This window comes from Schistocerca nitens, chromosome 3, assembly GCF_023898315.1.
Source record: "Schistocerca nitens isolate TAMUIC-IGC-003100 chromosome 3, iqSchNite1.1, whole genome shotgun sequence".
NCBI classification, from domain to species: domain Eukaryota; kingdom Metazoa; phylum Arthropoda; class Insecta; order Orthoptera; family Acrididae; genus Schistocerca; species Schistocerca nitens.
Genome location: NC_064616.1, coordinates 262,784,038 through 262,805,310, shown reverse-complemented (window position 1 = coordinate 262,805,310; position 21,273 = coordinate 262,784,038). Strand labels below are relative to the sequence as shown.

Genomic DNA, 21,273 nt, shown 5'->3' with positions numbered 1-21,273 from the left:
TGAAGACCACAAGAGCAACAACTTGTACCTTAACTCAATTATGAGCGAAAAAATCATATTTTCAACTTCTTTTTTCTGAGTAATAAAAATGTAATTAGAATTAACCTTGCATTTTGGGCATTTTAAAAATTGGTGGGTATTACTGGCCACACCAATGTGATTATGTTCATAAATTAAAAACATTGTTTTGAATAAAAGTTTTATTGCTTAGTACTATACAGAATATGTAACATATTATAGTTCATGTGCCCTATGATTTATTTAGCTTACAGAGATCACAAAAGTAAAAAAGTGAGTCGTCAATGTCCAAACAGAGCTCATGTACCTAGCCTTCACACATACATTTTACATCTATAACATCACGAGATGTGCTTGGTGTAGGACCATCATTATGAGAAATTTTGATTTCTTCATTTTTCTTCTTCTTATTGATCATTGTTTGTACTTGTTTTGAAAATTTCGTTTGTCTCCTTTTCTGTTGTGCTTTTTCCGGAGGTAAAATAGTCTGATTTTGCAAAATCAGTGTGTTCACTTGAGTGTAGTGCATTGGAAGAAGCAGTGGTCTCTCCGGAAGTGATTGTAGATTCTGCCTGTGAAACAAGCTGGTGGGAAGGGGGGGGGGGGGGGGCGCTATCAGAGCTGATGGTGAAATCGATTTCAGTGTCCTAGATGTAAAAGCACAGCCCCATCAGAGGTCACCTCAGGAAGAGGTTCCTGTATAATGTTGGTAACATCACTGCCCATAACGTCCAAATCAGTATATATGTCTGGGTTTGTATGGTAAATGCCAGTGCAATAAATCCATTTTCAGCAATATGTAGTCGACACACTTGCTTGTAGGCATCAGCTACCAAATTTGAAACATCAAACTCATTAATTCTTGACCCTGGATTAGCCCTCATCCACAAACTGCAAGCACTGTTGTAGCAGTTTTTGAAAGTTTTCATGAACGTCCTATCGAGAGGCTGCAACTTATGAGAAGTGTGTGGGAGAAACATTAACACATGGACATGGTTTTCCTGAGCAAACATTATGACATCTAAGTCCTTGTGACTGGCATGGCCATCTACAGTCAGTAAGACATGATCTTCTCCTGAGGGCTTTGTGAAAGAAACAAAGTGTTGAAGCCGCTTAAGAAAAACCTCAGATGTTATCTACCCACTAGAAGTTGGAAATCTAATGCTGTCGTTCGGAGCACCAACCATGAGGTGGTCATTCATTCGTTTCCTTGGGAAAATAAAAAGCGGAGGAATAAATTGCCTGGTTGCACTCATGCAAAATAGAAGTGGGACATTACCTACCCTCACTCCAGAAGTAATTTTCCGTGCTTGACGTTTGCCTTTCACTTTAATCACCTTGTCAATTTCATGCACACACGATACACCAATCTCGCCCGCATTAAAAAATCCGGGATGGACGAAAGGAATGCTTTTTAAGAGAATTTCATACTGGCTGTAGAACTTTTCAACCTGTGGCTTATCAAACCCTACACACAGCATCAGACTAGTTGATTTTTTTTCCTGTAAGTCAAATACGGGTGTTTCTTCATAAAACTCCCATAAAAATCTTTTCCAGCTCTTTTTGTCCTTTTGTTGAATCTGTGACTCAAATGACCCATACTGTCCGACTCACACTGATATGAAAACATGGTATTAAGCGAAACATTGTTAGAGCAAACGAAATGCAATTGTCAGTGTCCTATATGATTAGAGTAAACTAAATAACAGCTCTAGTTTCATAAGTATATTCCTACCTGTAATGATTCAGGATGATGTTAAAAAGCATTCGAGGCAACAACTTGTAGGAGCACAAACAAACAGTAATCACTCACAGACGATACGGCGCTGGGAATCAAACAAAGTCTCTGCACATGTCGAAATGGCGCTAGCGGCAAAGATTACACTGTGTACCGTGCTGCTACCTAGTAGTGAATAGTTGAAATACCAACTGGCCCATACTATCCACTATCCCATACTACTCACCGTTGCCATCCAGTGTTTCCTTTGAAGAAAAAAAAATCTATATCAACCAATGTTTTGTATAAGGCTGCTGACCAACTTCCTAGCAATGAGTCGTTAGTCATTGTTAATACACTCCTTACGAAGCGAAAGATTTCTATGTCTAATATTTCTTTTGAATTATATATATGTAAGCATTGGATTGTTAGTGAAAACTAGACTTTTATGCAATTGGCTCTTGTGATAATTGTAGCCTGTAATCATTAAACCAACCTGGTAAGGGTCTTAGACTACGGACAAAATTCCGTATTTTGTCGTAATACACCACAGTAATCCTAAACACATTATTTACGTGATAAATAATTATTTATTCGAAGACCAATCGTAGCTACCACCTTACAGACATTAGCACAGTGTAGTGGAACCATAACACCTCCAGAAAGACGATGTTTCTATCAACAATAGTTGCGAGTGCATAAGAAGCTAGTCTCCCATTCTTGACTCTAAAGCAAGTAACGTAGGCAGATGAGAAGATTTCAGTAATACAGCTGAGTAACTCCGAATTCCATTATTATTTCAGCTACCAGTACACATTTTTTGTGTGTTCGATTAAAAGTATAGGTATACTTTTTTTCATAAACTACAAAGGGTCCTGACCGCCTTTCTTTTTTTAAGCAGGATATAGAGGTTTTGCATGCTAGCGTCACCCAATAATCCATTAAAACTACAGTCTTCCATAACATATACACATCCAGCTAAAAAATATAAGATAATTCGAATTTTAGGAGTTATAAACAGAAAGACATCACTATCAGTTCCATTCGAGCTAATATTACTCACCTTTAGTAGATAAATTGCGAACGATCTTAGGTTTACATATTCGGAAATTTTAATAGGTCAGCTCGACAAACAATATCTCCAGTCCGTATCAGGAAAGCATAAATTATTCTGAGGGTGTTCATATACAGCTTTGTTCAGACTACTTCGTTACACATAACAGCATCATCTGCGACAATTCTGAGGCACAGTGGACACATAACAAACCCATCCACAGAGGGAGTGATACATCTTCTTTATTTTAATAAACACATCCTTATTGTATATAAATTAATTCAAAAATAATTTCAATGTCGTTGTCTTCTTCTTCTGCAACATCCGTAATCTCCTCCTGCTCCTCCACTGCGGTAGCGACATATCCATTGCAAATGATAATAACCTGAATTAGCTCTATGGATTACACACACAGTCAAACACCGGACACAACTGCATTGACTATCATTCCACGGAATCTGTTATGATTCTAGCAGAGTAACGCTAGATCACTACAATCTCTCTTTAACATAGCAACTTGTAGTCGCTCATACCAGTGACTTAGAATCAGAACAAGATCAGTTTAGTAAGGTACTCATGCAGATTTTGCATCATCATTACAAGGAGGATAAACATAGATGGGTGACAAACAGACCTCATGACCATGGTTCTGTTTACCATAGCACATCGGATGCATGGATTTCTGAGAGCCTCACCAATTTGAGCGGTGCTCTGTGTGTGTGTGTGTGTGCATTAGTGGAGAGTAACTTATAGTTACATCTTTTCTACTCGTAAAATGGGATGATGGAGAGAACCCACTGTAATGCCTTGTGTATAGCGCAAAACACGTACACTTTACGTGAGGGATCGTTTAACACCACTTAAAAATGCAATGGTGGAAATCAGTGGTAGTTAAAGAGTTATGCTGTCAACCATCAAAAGATTATGAGATCAGAATGCTCCCTCAGGCTGAGAAACTGGGGCCAATCCCACGAACTTGAGAGCTTCTATAGAGCCTTTTCCTGCAGAAATACACATATAACTGATTATCGTTTGACGATGAGCTCTCGTAATGACGACTTAGCCTCAAATTTCAAATTTATGTGTATGTACTGGGATGTTCTACATTCGCTTTCGTATATAACGAACTGCTCACATCGATTCTGAACACATGCTTCAAAATTACTGTGTGAGAGAGGTGGTATATGTAGAGTAGAAGATCTAAGGGAGATAAATATCATGACAGTGAACAGTGTATATACAGATCGATATAGAAACTGGATCAGAGCTATCAGCTGCGATTCCATGCTCATCATTCGCCAAATCTAGCACTGTGAATGGTGTGCAATTTGGACTGCATCGGATGGGTAGTATTAAAATAAGTAAATAATAGAAATCGAATCGGCATTGTAGGATATTGAGCTGAGATGGAGGATAGTACTGAAAACGTTTTATATACTTCCTGGAGGCTGAATAACGACATGTATGCAATCCCTTTGAAGCTATCATGACGTGTTGGTTTCGCCATTACCGAACTTGTAAAAGAATCATCACTGTCACAACGGCTGTACTTCAATGTATATGTCATCCAATTAATTCACTGCACACCACCTGTAGTACTTGTAAATCAGTCACTAATTTGTGGCACGTGTCATCAAACATCAATCTTAGAAATATCGAGTGATTCAAATGAGAAACATCACATCCATATCTCAATGTTTTAATTATCTTAAGCCAATACGATATCGAGGATATTTAGAATTCACAATACATTCATAGATTAAACCACTTCGACACAACCCCTGTGTCCATGGTCGGTTTCCTAATGTATCTAGGGTCACAGCAGATAGCAGACATTTATCATGTCCACAAATCACAACTAGTATACCTATCCCCATAATGTAGCCATGTGCTGTGGAGTAAACATGTCAGATGTGTGTGCTGTGAATGAAGTATTTAAAAGTGGCCCAAACTTCAGATACAGGTCCTCTGTTACTACTGGAAACCTGTGGTAAGAATTGTGAAAACATACTATATAAGCGGAGCACAGGCAAATTTAGATTATTCTAGTGATATTACAGGTTGGAAGAGGAGGAATTCATTTATATAAGAGACTATGATGGCCGTTGTAGCTCGCTGTCTGGGAGGAGCATCTTCAAACCAGTCAAACGATGTCTGCTGTTACCACACCGATCTATGAAAGATGTAGCCCCTAGTAAGCTATCAGTTTTAGACGTTCATGAGTCAGCAAATGATGCAGAAGACAGGGCTTATCCGTTCTGCAAAGCAAGATATGTGGTAATCTGACGATGGAGTACAATGACAGGGAAAGAACATCTATCAGGGATGGTGCTGGATATGCAGTTCCACAGTAGACAATCACCTCATGCTCACAACGACATACACATCATGATAGCTGTTGAATAGGAGAATACTGCTGCAGAGCACCTACTCCCCATCATGTGTGATCTCTTCTCTAATAGTAAAGACATATTCCACATTTCTAACAAATCACGTTATAGGAATAGAATCATTGCTACCACTGATGGAAGAGTATGACAGCGAATTCACGGTATATGTAGCTCGCTAGTTTCACATAAACTGAACCTTGTGAGTACATCAAATAGGAGACATCATAACGGATGGGATTAACGTAAATTGATCAGAAAACTGTTGCGGAACCAACAATAAAAATATATTAGATTCAGAGAATTGAAAGAAAAAAGAGCTGACGGCGATGTGCTACTGATGCATGAAACTTAGCACGAACTTGAGTGCAGGATGCTTTTTAACATCGTCCGCAACAAAATTCCATCTCGAAATCTGGTAGAAAATCCAAAGAGATTCTGATCGTAAGTACACTAGCACCTTCACTGTGTGATACCGATGGTGACGGCCCCAACGACTGTCGCTAAACCAGAGTTAGTAAATACAGTTTTCCGAAAATCTCTCACCACAGAAAACGAGGTAAAGTATTCCAGAATTCGCATCAACAACTGCTGCTGCTATAAGTAATTCAGGAGCGTAAATCATCGGAGTAGCGACACTTAATAAAAAAAAGACCTCCGACCCTGATTGTACGCCGATTAGCTTTCGAGGCGGTCTGTTGCCACAGCAGCTCTATACTTCAGAGTCATACACAGCAGATCACTTGATGGAAGATCTGTGTTTCTCAGCAAGTCTACGATAAAGCATAGACAGTTCGCAGGACCGGTAATTTTCCGGGGATAGAAACATTTACAGAGGTGATGGAGCAGGTTATGGTAAAGACACACTCCTAGGAACTTTAGGAGGATCCCTTTCACCCCTACGCTGAGGCAAGAAATTATGACATTATGTTCATAGCTACTCCAACAATGGCAGCAGACAGCATTCCAAAATCTTAATTTTTGGTTTGTGAGCTGTAGAGTAATATACGTGTTTAACAACAGATAAACATTCACAAACCACAACATCAACAGCCGGCCGAAGTGGCCATGCGGTTAAAGGCGCTGCAGTCTGGAACCGCAAGACCGCTACGGTCACAGGTTCGAATCCTGCCTCGGGCATGGATGTTTGTGATGTCCTTAGGTTAGTTAGGTTTAACTAGTTCTGAGTTCTAGGGGACTAATGACCTCAGCAGTTGAGTCCCATAGTGCTCAGAGCCATTTTTGAACAACATCAACATCCTGAAATCAGACCTTGACTGTGGATATTTTATCACGCAGGCCCTTTGACTGTTCAGAGATGTCACTAAACCCGCCCAAAGATGTAAACAGCCATGTATGAGCAGCGCCTAGTAGATGGAGGGGGTCCGACAGACGATCAGTTCCAATCATTCCACCAGGAAGGAGGTACACGGCTCATGTTGTCTGTAGTTCAACGATGCCTAGACAGTCAATACTGCGGTTTGATTGCGACCGCATTTTTACTTTGTGCCAGGATGAGCTCTCAACAAGGTAAGTGTCCAGGCATCTCGGAGTGAACCAAAGTGATGTTGTTCGAACATGGAGGAGATAAAGAGAGATAGGAAATGTCGATGACATGCCTCGCTCATACCGCCCAAGGGCTACTACTGCAGTGAATGAACGCTATCTACGTATTATGGCTCGGAGGAACAGTGACAGCAACGCCACCATGTTGGATAATGCTTTTCGTGCAGCCACAGGACGTCGTGTTATGACACACACTGTGTGCAGCAGACTGCATGATGCTCACCTTCACTCCCGACGTTCCTGGCGAGGTCCATCTTTGCAACCACGACACCATGCAGCGTGGTACATATGGGCCCAAAAACATACTGAATGGACCACTCAGGATTGGAATCACGTTCTCTTCGCCGATGAGTGTCACATATGCTTTCAACCAGACAATCGTCAGAGACGAGTTTGGAGGCAACCCATTCAGGCCGAACGTCTTAGACACACTGTCCAGCGAGTAGATCAAGGTGGAGATTCCTTGCTGTTTTGGGGTGGCATTTTGTGGGGCCGATGTACACCGCTAATGGTCATGGATGGCGCCGTAATAGCTGTACAATACGTGAATGCCATCCTCCAACCAATAGTGCAACCATATCGGCTGCATATTGGCGAGGCATTCGTCTTCATGGACGACAATTCGCGCCCCCATCGCGCACGTCTTGTGAATGACTTCCTTCAGGATGATGCCTGGGATAGATTGAAAAGGACTGTTTATGGACGACGTGACCCACCAACCACTCTGAGGGATCTATGCCGAACCGCCGTTGAGGAGTGGGACAATCTGGAGCATCAGTGCCTTGTTGAACCTGTGGATAATATGCCACGACGAATACAGGCATGCATCAGTGCAAGAGGACGTGCTACTGGGTATTAGAGGTACTGGTGTGTACAGCAATTTGGACCACCACCTCTGAGGTCTCGCTGTATGGTGGTACAACATGCAATGTGTGGTTCTCATGAGCAATAAGAGGGGCGGAAATGATGTTTATGTTGATCTCTATTCCAGTTTTCTGTACAGGTTCTCTCGGAACTGAGGTGATGCAAAACTTTTTTTTTTATGTGTGTATTAAAAGCAAAGAACTGACTGCTGTTCAACGTAATATAGTTTCACCTAATAAGTATTCAGCCACGAAGTTAAACACCCGCATTGCATTCGCATTACACAGATATATTACGCCAATTCAGGTCCTATACATACGAGGTGTGGCTAGAAAAAAACCGGACTAGTACTGGTGAAACAATAAAACGAATGCAATAAGGCTGAAAGTCGCGTGGCCTGTCACGTGACTCTCGCTCCTCCTACTGCTCGAGTTTCATCTGCCTCCTGCACTCAGTCTGCCCGTGGCGTCTGTTTTAAGTAGTTGACGTTTTGTCTGTGCATCGGAAAATGTTGAGTGTACAGAAAGAACAGCGTGTTAACATCAAATTTTGTTTCAAACTAGGAAAATCTGCAAGTGAAACGTTTGTAATGTTACAACAAGTGTACGGCGATGATTGTTTATCGCGAACACAAGTGTTTGAGTGGTTTAAACGATTTAAAGATGGCCGCGAAGACACCAGTGATGACACTCGCACTGGCAGACCATTGTCAGCAGATTGTTAAACGGCGATCTTGTCGAACAAGTTTACCGATTTTTTCAATTTTTGCATCAGTTTTTGCTGACAATGGTCTGCCAGTGCGAGTGTCATCACTGGTGTCTTCGCGGCCATCTTTAAATCGTTTAAACCACTCAAACACTTGTGTTCGCGATAAACAATCATCGCCGTACACTTGTTGTAACATTACAAACGTTTCACTTGCAGATTTTCCTAGTTTGAAACAAAATTTGATGTTAACACGCTGTTCTTTCTGTGCACTCAACATTTTCCGATGCACAGACAAAACGTCAACTACTTAAAACAGACGCCACGGGCAGACTGAGTGCAGGAGGCAAATGAAACTCGAGCAGTAGGCGGAGCGAGAGTCACGTGACAGGCCACGTGACTTTCAGCCTTATTGCATTCGTTTTATTGTTTCACCAGTACTAGTCCGGTTTTTTTCTAGCCACACCTCGTATGGTTAGATTGGTAACATATCCAATACCACGGCAGATAACCCACATTCATCAACACCATCACACTCGCAATTCACATCTGGTACATCACAGGGAATTGACTTCACGTGTAATAACTATCCACTAAATCACAACACTGTCAGAAAATTACCATTACCTTTAAAGGAATAGTCAAGCCAGCAAAATAGGAGAGCAACTCAACACATCGAGTATCGGATAGGTGCTAAGAAATATAGTAAATCCTGACACATGTTATTGTGCCTACAGTCATTCACATATCACTGGATTAATTATTTAGAAGTTTACAAATAATGAAGCAGCTCTGGTACGGTACTTTTATAATCAGCTATAATGAGTACTAATGTTCACTAGAGGAATGGTCATTCAAGCTTTCTAAAAGAGAACTTCTCTAGAATCGTAATTTCATAACAGCTTTGAATTAAACATGGCTCAAACCTAATGTCACTATCCACTTCCGAGGTTGAGTTGACATGGGAGAATCGAGTAGATTGTAAAAAGGCAGTGTAGCTTTTCTAATAAGCTCCGACCTTCAAGCGAACAGGCTACATCTGACGTTACTTTAAGTCTTGATTTTTTAAATAAGTGTCTCGAACTTATGAGATAGCATAAGAGTCGTTTAAACCCACGTAGTTCAGCGATAGACTGCTGGATATGCATCAAACGTCAAATAAGGATAGCGCTGAGTCGGTAAACAAGATCCGGTAGGCCAACTCACTCTGTATTGTCTTAGCCGCTTCCATTTCCTCGTTCTCCTCATGATCCTCCTCCTCTTCATCCTCCATCTCATCAACAACATCTAAAATCTCATTCATGCCTATGGATAACAATGAAACTTTTATTACACTGCATCTCATTATTTACTGTTATATCCACTGATAGAAGCTGATACAGCTAGGTTACTTACCTCCAGGAAACTCTACAGTATTTGCATTTGACAATATTAAATGGTTATGAGCGTTGAATGTATACCAGATGGTACTCCGCCCCCTGCCAGTTCAATGACAAAATTAGAATAAGGGAGTTTCAAAGCGGGATCTTTATAACAGATTCTTATTTAGATGACGCAGACGTTGAATTCTATAACAGAAAAAAAAAAAAAAAAGAGCACACGATCGGGTTGCTAACAAGTACGAGAATCTTCAGTTAGGGGCTGCTGCAATCCCTTTTACTTAACTCAGCGTGAAAGCTGCTTGTAATTGAGGAGCGCTCCATAACCATTTAATTGACTTGCTCAGAATGCCAGTAGCTTACAGAAGCAGTGAGAATAGTGTTGATCAACAGCAGAAATTGTATAATTCACCAGCATACAAACTTTCGCATGTCGGAATATGAATGCAGAGTTTCTGTTGGGGGAATTCCTTTTAGTAGATAATTTCGCTGGGGTTGAAAATATGTATATAAGTGCAGAGGTCTGAGTAGCTTAAAACTCACAGATACAGCTTTTTTTTTTTTTTTGTGTGTGTGTGTTGGGGGGGGGGGGGAGGGGGGGGGAGGAAAAAGGGGATTGTGGGTTGGCACTGGTAAGGATGATGATATCATTGATATGATTTCTTCTGCATCTAGGTAACCCAGTCAAACACTTGCACTTTTTAAGATAATTTAAGTGCAAATTTGGCACAAAATGGCCATTACATACTTAACTGGCATTGGAGTATGCCTGCCTCAGTGAGCACCTAGTGCCCAGTAGTGATGGATGCAGGCAGCAGCATACAGAACAGAACTCCAGCCCTTACTGTCCCCAGCTAGCTTTCACAACTAATTTATGTTGATTAAAATGTGAATTTCGGCCTCGCATATAGACTTAAAGATATGGCATCCCACTTCTGACAACAGTTTGTGCCAGCGTCAGAAGTAAATCCAAAGGAAGTTGCCTTTTTGAGCTACAGGCACATTTAAGGACATCTCATTACATTCTGAAATGTCAGTATTCAGTTGGTAATGATCTGGAGTAGAAAACCAGATGACTAATCAATTAGGGTGGTCATGGGAGATAATGTTTTGCAGTGGAACAAGGTTCAAAAGCATGTATGATGGAGAGGAGTGGCTAGACATAATGCTTAGCTGCAAGCCAGAGCCAGAGACTGCATCTCAACGTGGCCGCATACTCTGGCCATGCCTTATGACCAATACATGATTCCTCTCCCAAGCTCCTATTTGCTGTTCTGATAACATATGGAGACTTGTCAGTCAGCATATTTTATGAGAGAAAATATCCTCTGCAGAGGTGACAGTTCAGTCTAGCATGCAGCCTGCAAATAATGTATATGTGAGTACTGAAGGTGAAAATGTAAATAGTAAAGTTTTATATTAATAATGAAAATTCCCTATAATTCAAATACTGGTGTGTGGTCACCTGCAGACTGCATATGTTTTGGATTATAATCATATAATTTCATGGGCAGTCTGTGGTTGGCCAGACTTGAGCTGTAGCCATGATATTTGGTTCAATACAAACAGTAGCACACATCCTAGGCCTTTACTAGTGTGAAGGAGCACTCAGATTTTGCTCCCTCATGATAGAAAATAACTTGGCTGTGTGCTCATCTTTGCACTTAGCTGAATGTTATGGCTACAGTTCTCATGTCCAGCCAGGCATGGACTGCCCATGAAAGTAGTTGAGTGTAACCCAAAATATGTGTAGTTAGCTGGTTAAATATTTTGCTTGTGAATGGCTACACAGCTAAACTGTCATAGTAAACATGATAAAAATAAAATGGAAGTCAAAAAGAGCCAACCAAAGACACATTTCTTTCAAGACTAATGTTACACCTTTCACTCTTAAATAAATTACTTCATTAATGTAGAAGATTTCCACTCATCACATTTGATCCATACACAGCACAAATTTTCAGGTGAACGTCAACATATTTTTGAATTTTGGCATTAATCAGTGTATTATAGATCAGATTTCAAATTAACTGGCTATTCACCACATTGTATGTGTTGTATGTTAACCTGGGACCTAGATACGATGGAGAGGCTCCGTCCCCGCTACAGCCGCAGTGGTCCACAACCCCACGATGACTACCACAGTCCACTTCACCCCTCCACCGCCCCACACCATACCCAGGGTTATTGTGCAGTTCGGCCCCCGGTGGATCCCCCCCCCCCCCTCCCCACAGGGAACGTCTCACACCAGACGAGTGTAGCCCCTATGTTTGCGTGGTACAGGTGGTGTATGCATACGTGGAGAACTTGTTTGCATAGCTGAGGCGGAATAAGGGGAACCAGCCCGCATTCGCCATGGCAAATGGAAAACCACCTAAAAACCATACACAGTCTGGCTGGCTCACAAGACCTCGACACAAGTCCACCAGGCAGATTCGTGCCGGGGACCAGGCACTCCTTCCTGCCCAGAAAGCCGTGTGTTACCCGCACAGCCAACCGGGTGGGCTATTCACCACCTACAGCACTAATTTTGAGTGTCTCATTCATTACTCTAGTGCACAAATCTAAATGCAAATTATATGTAAATAGAATGCATAGTGAATATTTAAAATTTTTGTAATCAGTTTTCTTTTGATATTCCACCATCTTATTAATCGCCTAATGAAACCTAATTTCTGGGTAGTCCACATATATGTGAGTGTTTGGTGATTTGGACAGCTATATGGAATTATTGTGTAACAATACTGTTGCTTTCTAATTTTAGGATATTAAGTATCTCTTTAGTTTGTGTTTCACATGCTCATCTGTGCTTACAAACTTCTGCTTTGATATAGTTCACCACAACAGGTACTGACAAGCACTGTATTTATTGACAAGATTTACCATATGAACTCCTATTGGTATGTATTTCTTTGTCTGTTTCCCACAGAAACTTGTGTTACATCCTTCTGTTCCTAACCTTCCTTAGCATGTTATGCTTCTTTGTCAACAAGCCAGAAGTAATTCTAATTCAGAATTTTCTGTTACAATCACCATAATTTCAGGATTTTCTGATGCCATCACCCTAGGCTTAGTATAGTTGACTTCTTCACCTACTGTATAATTTTAATCTTTCTTTGTTCAGTGACCTCAAGTCTATCACTGCATTTTATCATTTAAATAGTTCTTGAAAGTATTGCCAACTTTGCAAGGCATGTCCAAAATGTTTGAGGAATGATATCTTAAAACTAAAAAAGCACAAAATACAAACAAAACACTTTCATTCACGCTGAAAGTAATATTCCTGGAACTGGTCTGCAAAGACTTCTTTTGTAATAAATCAGGACACTGATTCACACTTGTTTGTGTGTCTCAAGCACCTCCCTTTCAAAATCACACTGAGATTGGGGAAGAGAAAGAATTCTTTTGAGTACCAGCACCACGGAGAACTGTGAATGTTCAAGAATAAAACAATGGAAAATCCAGGACTGAATGTAACAGTATTATGAAGAGGATAGTTGCTACTCACCGTATACCAGAAATGCTGAAATCCAGGTAGGCAGAGCAAAAAGAGTGTCAGCAACTGAGCTTTAGGCCAGCAAGGCCTTCATCAAAAATAGACACACACACAGTGCATGCAGCAGTGGATGATGGGAGAGGCAACCAGATGGTTGGAGTAAGGAGGAAGCTGGGGTGAGGAAGGGAGGAGTTAGCAGGGTAGGGGTGAGGTATGGTAAAGTGCTGCTTGTGGGAGCATACAGGGATCAAGTAGAGAGAGGGAAAGTCAGCTGGGTGCAGCCAGGAGGTTAGATGGAGTGCAGGGGTGAAAATTTCATTGATTATTGTCTGGCCTCCTGTTTGAGCTGGTAGCATCAGGCTTGCTTTCCAGTGATGGCAGTTTGCAGAAGTGACAAATGTTATTCACATATGGCGAGGACATCTCCAGCAGTTCCATCTGTGTTACATCAGGCAGTTGTTGCAGCAAAAGACCAGGGATGTATCTTTTTTCTGTCCAAATCTTTGTGAATGATAGTAATAACATTGCACTTTCTAACCTCCAATCCCCACATAAAACTCTCAGAGACAGTTGTCATTTTCATGTCATCATCTGTGATACCTTACTTGCACAAAGTTGTCTATCTTTATGCTTACTAGTCACAACCCATATGCTGCTGAACCCTTTCCATCCTAATAACAATGTAACAATGTAATTCTTTTCAGTTACTCCAACTGTGCATATGTCTTCACTCCCTTTTTCATAATATGTAAAAAAATCTCAATGTTTATGGGGCTTCATGGCATTATGACTCAAGTTCACATACTAACTGCACCAGATAATCCTACTCTACATTGAAACTTCCTGGCAGATTAAAACTGTGTGCCACACAGAGACTTGAACTCGGGGAAAAGGTCCTGAGTTCGAGTCTCGGTCCAGCACACAGTTTTAATCCACCAGGAAGTTTCATATCAGCACACACTCTGCTGCAGAGTGAAAATCTCATACTGGAAACATCCCCCAGGCTGTGGCTAGGCCATGTCTCCACAATATCCTTTCTTTCAGGAGTGCTACTTCTGCAAGGTCTGCAGGAGAGCTCCTGTTAAGTTTGGAAGGTGGGAGACGAGGTACTGACAGAAGTAAAGCTGTGAGGACGGGGAGTGAGTCGTGCTTGGGTAGCTCAGTTGGTAGAGCACTTGCCCACAAAAGGCAAAGGTCCTGAGTTCGGGTCTTGGTCTGGCACACAGTTTTAATCTGCCAGGAAGTTTCATATCAGCGCACACTACAATGCAGAGTGAAAATCTCATTCTACTTCACCTTAATATTTTCCATCTACACAGTTTTTCTACAGTTGTCTCAAATTATCTCTACATGCTCTTACAGATACACAGGCGCTGATTCCATGGGGTCTGAGGGGACCTGAGCCACCTCAAAAATTCGTTTAGGGGGGCAGAGCCCCCTCCCCACCCCCCACCCCCACCCCCACCCCCCCCCCACACACACAATAATTTACGAAAATTATTAGTTGTCTTATGCTTTGTAAAATCACAAAATTATCTTGGAATTTTTTAGTTTCCTTGTTTGACGATAGTTACCTTTTAAAATACATTCAGTAATGAGTTAAAACAAACAATTATTATGGTAGTAAACGGGTTAACTGAAAATGAGTGGTGTGAATCATGACAGCATTAACGGTGATGCAGGCACACTTAGAATTTGTCCTGGTGCGGAAACCTTCAGGTAAAGTCTGGCGTTGGCAGGCCAGCACTGCGGCCGCAGTGACATCAAAAGGACTGGAGCAGAAACACCTGGAACCCTCCACCTTGCATCGCCTTGACGCTTAGAGACATTATGACACTGCTGATATATAAAGCCCACCCTGCTGTGGCAGTCATTCAGTGTGGATAGTTTCATTCAGTGCATGCTGCAGACGTGTTTAGTTTCCCACCTTTAGTGTCTAGTGGACTATTTTATTTGACTATATTTTATTTGTTTACTTTAGTCTCGTAGTGTATTGTGAATTAAGTTTGCAATCGATAAATTTGTTACCAAAAAGATGTGCTTGGAAGTTGATGATACTGCAAGTCATCCTCCAACAATTATTATGTCGTCAATTGATTCGTCATCTTCAAGTGGGAACCATTCACAGCCGAAACCTGGACAATCTAGTAAGGAAAGATCATTTCAGAAGTCTTGGTTGATCAAATATACATGGCCAGAATATGAAGCATATACCAAAAAAGTTTTTTGCAAAACCTACAAAGAGACAGATGCTAATAATCTATTACAGTTTTCTTCAAAATAAGAAGATGCATTTACTTATGTAGGGTTTTGTAACTGGAAAAAGGCTTTGGAAAAATTCTGTCTTTATGAAAATACAGTGTTCTAAAACTAAATTCTATCACTAACCAAAGTGTGGCCTCCCAATTGAATGAATAGTTAGATAGTGATATGAAGAAAGGCTGTTTAGCTCTTGAGACAATGTTTACTACCCATGCAGTTTCTATGACAACAAGGAGTAGCAATTAGAGGCCATGAAGATGTAAACTAATTTTTTTTTCCAATTTTTGGAACTCCAAAAGAATGAAATACCTGAGTTTAAAGATTGATTAGGGCATTCAGGGTATAAGTGGATGCCCCACAATATTAAAAGTGAGATCATTGGTCTACTAGGAAAGTCTGTGTTGAGAAATGTATTGGCTTCAATCAAGAAGACTGAACATTATTCTATTATGTTTGATGAAACAAGTGATTCTTCAATTCACAAACAAGTGTCATTTTGTATTCGTACTGTTAATGATTCCTTAAACATCAACAAAGACTTTATTGGTTTACACAAGACCCCCAACACTGAATCACAAATTCTGTTTAGTACTTTAAAAAGACGTTTTGGCTTGTCTTGATTTGTCAATGAAAAGAGGACAGTGTTATGATGGTGCCTCGAATATGAGATGCAAGTTCAAAGGACTAAAAAAATTAGTTTTGGATATACAACCAAAAGCAAATTATGTGCACTGCAATGCTCACAGTTTAAACTTGGCAGTTGTAGACAATCTCTGCCATCTTACGTCTATGAGGCTTATGGCTTTAGCCAAGGACTTAATAAACACTGTAAGGGCTTTTCAGAAGCATACACTGTGAGAGTGCCAATGACCAAGCTGACCTACAACCCCTTTGCCTGACTCAATGGACTATGCAAGCTTACAGTATCTTGAGAATACTGAAAAACTTTGAAGAACTTCTAGAGCTTTCTGAAACATTTTCTGCAGAGGAAAAAACAGAGGCAGGTTACAAATGTGCAGGCTACCTTGAGTCAATGTTACAATTCAAGACTTATTTCTTTTTATGTCTTTATTGCCATCCAATGAACCCAGTAGAGGATTTCACTGAAAAAATTCAATGGCCTCATCTAAGTGTTGCTGATCTGAAAAAATATATGAGGCCTTGATTAGTAGATTGAATAGAATGCATGATAGTTCTGAACACTTTTGGGAATTTTATTTAAAAGAAAAATCTTCACAAGTTGATGATCCTTCGCTTCCTCAGAAACAAAGTATATTTGGAAAAATCAATTGGGTTTTTTAAAAATGACCTAGACATTGAGAGACTGTGCTTATGCTCTAATATGTTAGCCGATATCACTAATAAAAAACAACTCATCTTAAAAAACATGTGTGATGTAAGAAAGTACATTACACAAGAGCCTGCAGTTGGAGAAATGTTATGCGAAGTAGTGAAGTGCATTAAGCTTCTCCAAGTAGTTCCAATCATGACAGCAACAGCAGAATGGTCATTTAGCACCCTTAGTTGTCTGAAGTCATATCTCCAATCAATAATGGGACAGATGCAATTAAACAACTTGGCTGTTCTGCATGCCCACCAAGATGTTTTGGATGGATTGTGTATCTAACCAGTCATCAAAGACTTCATATTCAATAATCCAGTCATACAGTCGACATTTGCACCTTTCTAAAGACACTCTAGCCCTAATAATGGCATTTAGAGCAATATTAAAAGTCTTTATAAAATAGAGAATTAAATACATACATAATGTTAAATTTTCAGTTTCAAAATATTAGTACAGTTTAGTACTGTATTACTATAGTACTATATTAGTTATTTTCAAATACTTAAATATTTTTAGGGTTTAAAACCCAATTAAAACCCGCTATTTACATACTTTTTGATTGAAAATATTAGGCATACTGTATTAATTTTATTAGCTGTATTAAAGCATTAACTTTGAGATACTGTTTTTATTTAATGAACCCTGAGCCTTATTCAAAGTAAGCTTAAATTAGCTATTTCACTTATTAATCAAAGTGCTGTTACTGTGTGACAGAAATATTTTATGTTTTTTTTTCTTTTAAGGATAGTTTATGATTTATTTAAATATAATTTCAGTCTTTTCACAGCTATATATTCACTGATCTGTAATAGTCTATAAGCATGAGTATTACTGTAAATTAAATTAGCTTGCATGTTAATGTTTTGTTTCTTTTTTCAAAGCCAAAAGATGTGTCAGAGTTGTCGAGTTTCCTAGAGTGTCGAGTTATTGAGAGTCCAGTTTTGTGGGTTTTAATGTTGATCATATGACTCTAAACTGCTTAAAGAAAATTTTATAATTCACTACTTTTCATCTAAAATTTAGAAAATTTCCTGGGGCAAGACCCCCAGTATGCCCCACCCCCCAATATTTTTTAAAAGTTGGCGCCCCTGTACAGATACATGTTTTAACACATATTGCAGTTCATATATTAAACCACTCACAGGGTGCTTTAGCCACATCTCCCATTATTGGCTTTCTCTAATAGCATGACAAATGGACATTCAGTGCCTTTAAGTGGCACTGATGTAATTTATTTATTAATTTTGGTTACTTATTTATTGGTATTGATTTTCAACCTGCACCTCTGAACTAAAGCATGTTTGTTACTATAATTTTTGAAGTAATTGTACGTATAATAAACTCAAGTAGATGAACTGAGTTAGCAATACAAGATAAATTGATATTAAGATATATGGTCTATGCTCTGTATTACATGTTTATGACACTGTGACAATACTGTAACATTTACTATGTAGAGTTATTATATCAAATTACTATCTTGATACGACAATGCCTCCTATATGGAACTAGCATATAAAGATATGTAGATATTTATATGTCGAGTACTCAGTATTAGTTCCTACCTGGGTGACACAGACACAGTTGCTGATCCTTGGGGTAGTGTATGTTGTACTGTTGTACTGAACTATGAGGTAGTCAGATGTGTCTGTGTACATTTGGCATATAGCCATGTAGGCACTGATGTAATGAAACCTCTGCTTAAGGATTCCATTAATTGTGTTCCTAGCAGCAGCCATGGATAAAGGAAGGTATATCAAAAAACATTCATGTTATCCCTAAAATGTCTGGTTCCACAAAATGCTTGTTGACAGTGCTATATCTGTGTCCTGTAAAGGAACATTGCCATTTCATAAAGTTATACAACTGGTCTGAAGTTACCTTTGTTTTCACTGTTGATGTAGTGTAACTGGCAGATGTAAAATGGCATATTGCTGTCTGTTGAAATTATCAAAGTTTAACAGTAACTTACACGGTACTTTACTGCAAGACACCCAGTTAATAGAAGGTACAGAATCATTGCCACATAATGAACAAATGCAGCGGAGAACATAAAGCTATTTTCAAATAAAATTTAACAAACTCAAAAGAAGATCTATATCCAGATGCTGAGTTCAGCAGATATTATGTTCAGAGAGCTACTGGAAACTGAATATTATAAAAAAATACACTACGCACACCATTGGCCCCAAAGTTTGGAGCTCAATAACTAAATAAATGTTCACTGTCACAATATGCCACATGCAGCATGCATAGTGCATTCCTTTTTTAGTTTAATAAGATAACATCAAGCCAGATTACCAGTGTAATTAGGAAGATAGGGAAATGGGAAATGGAGGTGGTGTATTTGTTGTAGTAAACAAGAAACACAAATCCACCAAGATAGAAATTGAAGCTGAATGTTAGACTGCTTGGGCAAGACTCAGTACCAGGGGTGGGTATAAAATGACAATAGGATCCCTCTGTCACCCACCAGACTCATCTTCTGATGTACCCAAAAACTTTAAAGAAAACCTCAGTTCACTTGTACATAAGTTCCCCAACCATACTGTAATCATCAGTGGTGACTTTAATCACTCAACAATTAGCTAGGAAAATTACAGTTTTGTTAGTATTGGGTGAGATATGACAGCCTGTGAAACTTTACTTATATATTTGGAACAGATATTTAGGAACCCCACTCATGATGAAAATATATTAGATCTAATGGCAACAAATAGATCTGACCTCCCTGAGGATGTCCACATCAAAACTGATATCAGTGACCATGATGTGGTTGTGGCAACAATGATTATCAAAGAACAAAAATAAACAAACAACTAAACCAAGTAGAAAGATATATATGTTCAGTAAACTAGATAAAAAATCAATAGTTTCATATGTCAATGAGAAACCTGAAACTTTCAGCACAGGGCAGGAGCATTTTGTGGAACTCTGGCTCAAGTTTAAAAGAATAGTTGATCATGCACTGCATAGATACGTACCCAGTAGAAAAGATCATAATGGGAGATAATAGTATACAATAACTGTAAAACAACTTCTAAAGAAACAGAGATTACTGCATAATAGGTGTAAAAGAAAGCTTAGGGCAATCGATAGAGAGATGCTGAATTAAAAGCATTTGACTGTCAAGAGGCCACTGCATGATGCCTTCAATGACTACTGTAGCAGATTATTGTCAAATGATCTTTCACAGAACCCAAAGAAATTCTGGTCATATGTAAACACTGTTAGTGGCACCAAAGTTAGTGTCCAGTCCCTAATGAATGAGACAGGAACTGAAATTGAGGATTGCAAAGCAAAAACTGAAATGCTTACCTCTGTTTCCAAATGTCCCTTTACAAAGGAAAACCCAGGAGAATTGCCCCAATTTAATCCTTGTAGCACTGAAAAGATGAGTGAAATAAGTCTTAGTATCAGTGGTGTTGAGAAACAGCTGACATTGTTAAAACTTGACAAAGCTCCAGAGCCCAATGGAGTACCTGTCAGATTCTATACTGAATTGGAAGCTGAGTTATCCCATCTTCTAACTATAATCTGTCATAGATCCCTCAAACAAAAAACAGTGCCCAGTTCTTGGAAAAAGGCATAGGTCATGACCATCTACAAAAAGGGTAGTAGAAGTTATCCACAACACTACCATGCAGTATCCTTGACATCAATTTGTTGTAGAATCTTAGAACATATTCTGAGCTCAAACATAATGAGGTACCTTGAACAGAATGACCTCCTTAGTGCCAACCAGCATGGATTTTGAAAACATCAATCATGTGAAACACAACTCACACTTTTCTCACATGGCATACTGAAAGCTTTGTATCAAGGCAACCAGGTAGATGCAGTATTTCTTGATTTCCAAAAAGCATTTGACTCAGTACCCCAACTATGCTTATTGTCAAAAGCATGATCATATGGGATTGAGGACTAATTGGTAGGAAGGTTACAGCATGTTCTCCTGAATGGAGAGTCATTGTCAGATGCAGAAGTAACTTCAGGTGTGCCCCCGGGAAGTGTGTTGGGATCCTAGCTGTTCATGTTGTATATTAATGACCTTGCAGACAATGTCAATAGTAAAATCTTGCTTTTTGCAGATGATGCAGTTATCTGTAATAAATTACTGCCTGAAAGAAGCTGCATAAGTATTCAGTCAGATCTTGGATAAGATTTTAATGTGGTTCAGAGATTGGCAACTTGCTATAAAAGTTCAGAAATGTAAAATTGCTCGCTTACCAAAAATGAAAAAAAATGTAGTATCCTATGACAATAATATCAATGAATCACTGCTGGAATTGGCCAACTCATACAAATACCTGAGTGTAGAATTTTGTAGGGATATTAAATGGAATGATTACATAGGTTCAGTCATGGGTAAAGCAGGTGGTAGACTTTGGTTTATTGGTAGAATACTGGGAAAAGTGCAGTTGCTCTACAAAGAAGACTGCTTATAAATCATTTGTGCAACTGGTTCTAGAATATTGCT

General features: G+C 39.5%; 1 protein-coding gene across 1 annotated transcript in view; it reads left to right on the top strand.

Moving 5' to 3' along the window:
* LOC126249172 (putative ammonium transporter 2) overlaps positions 1-21,273 on the top strand; it is a 302,811-nt gene that overhangs the window by 246,025 nt on the left and 35,513 nt on the right. The gene's annotated exons all lie outside the window — the stretch shown is intronic.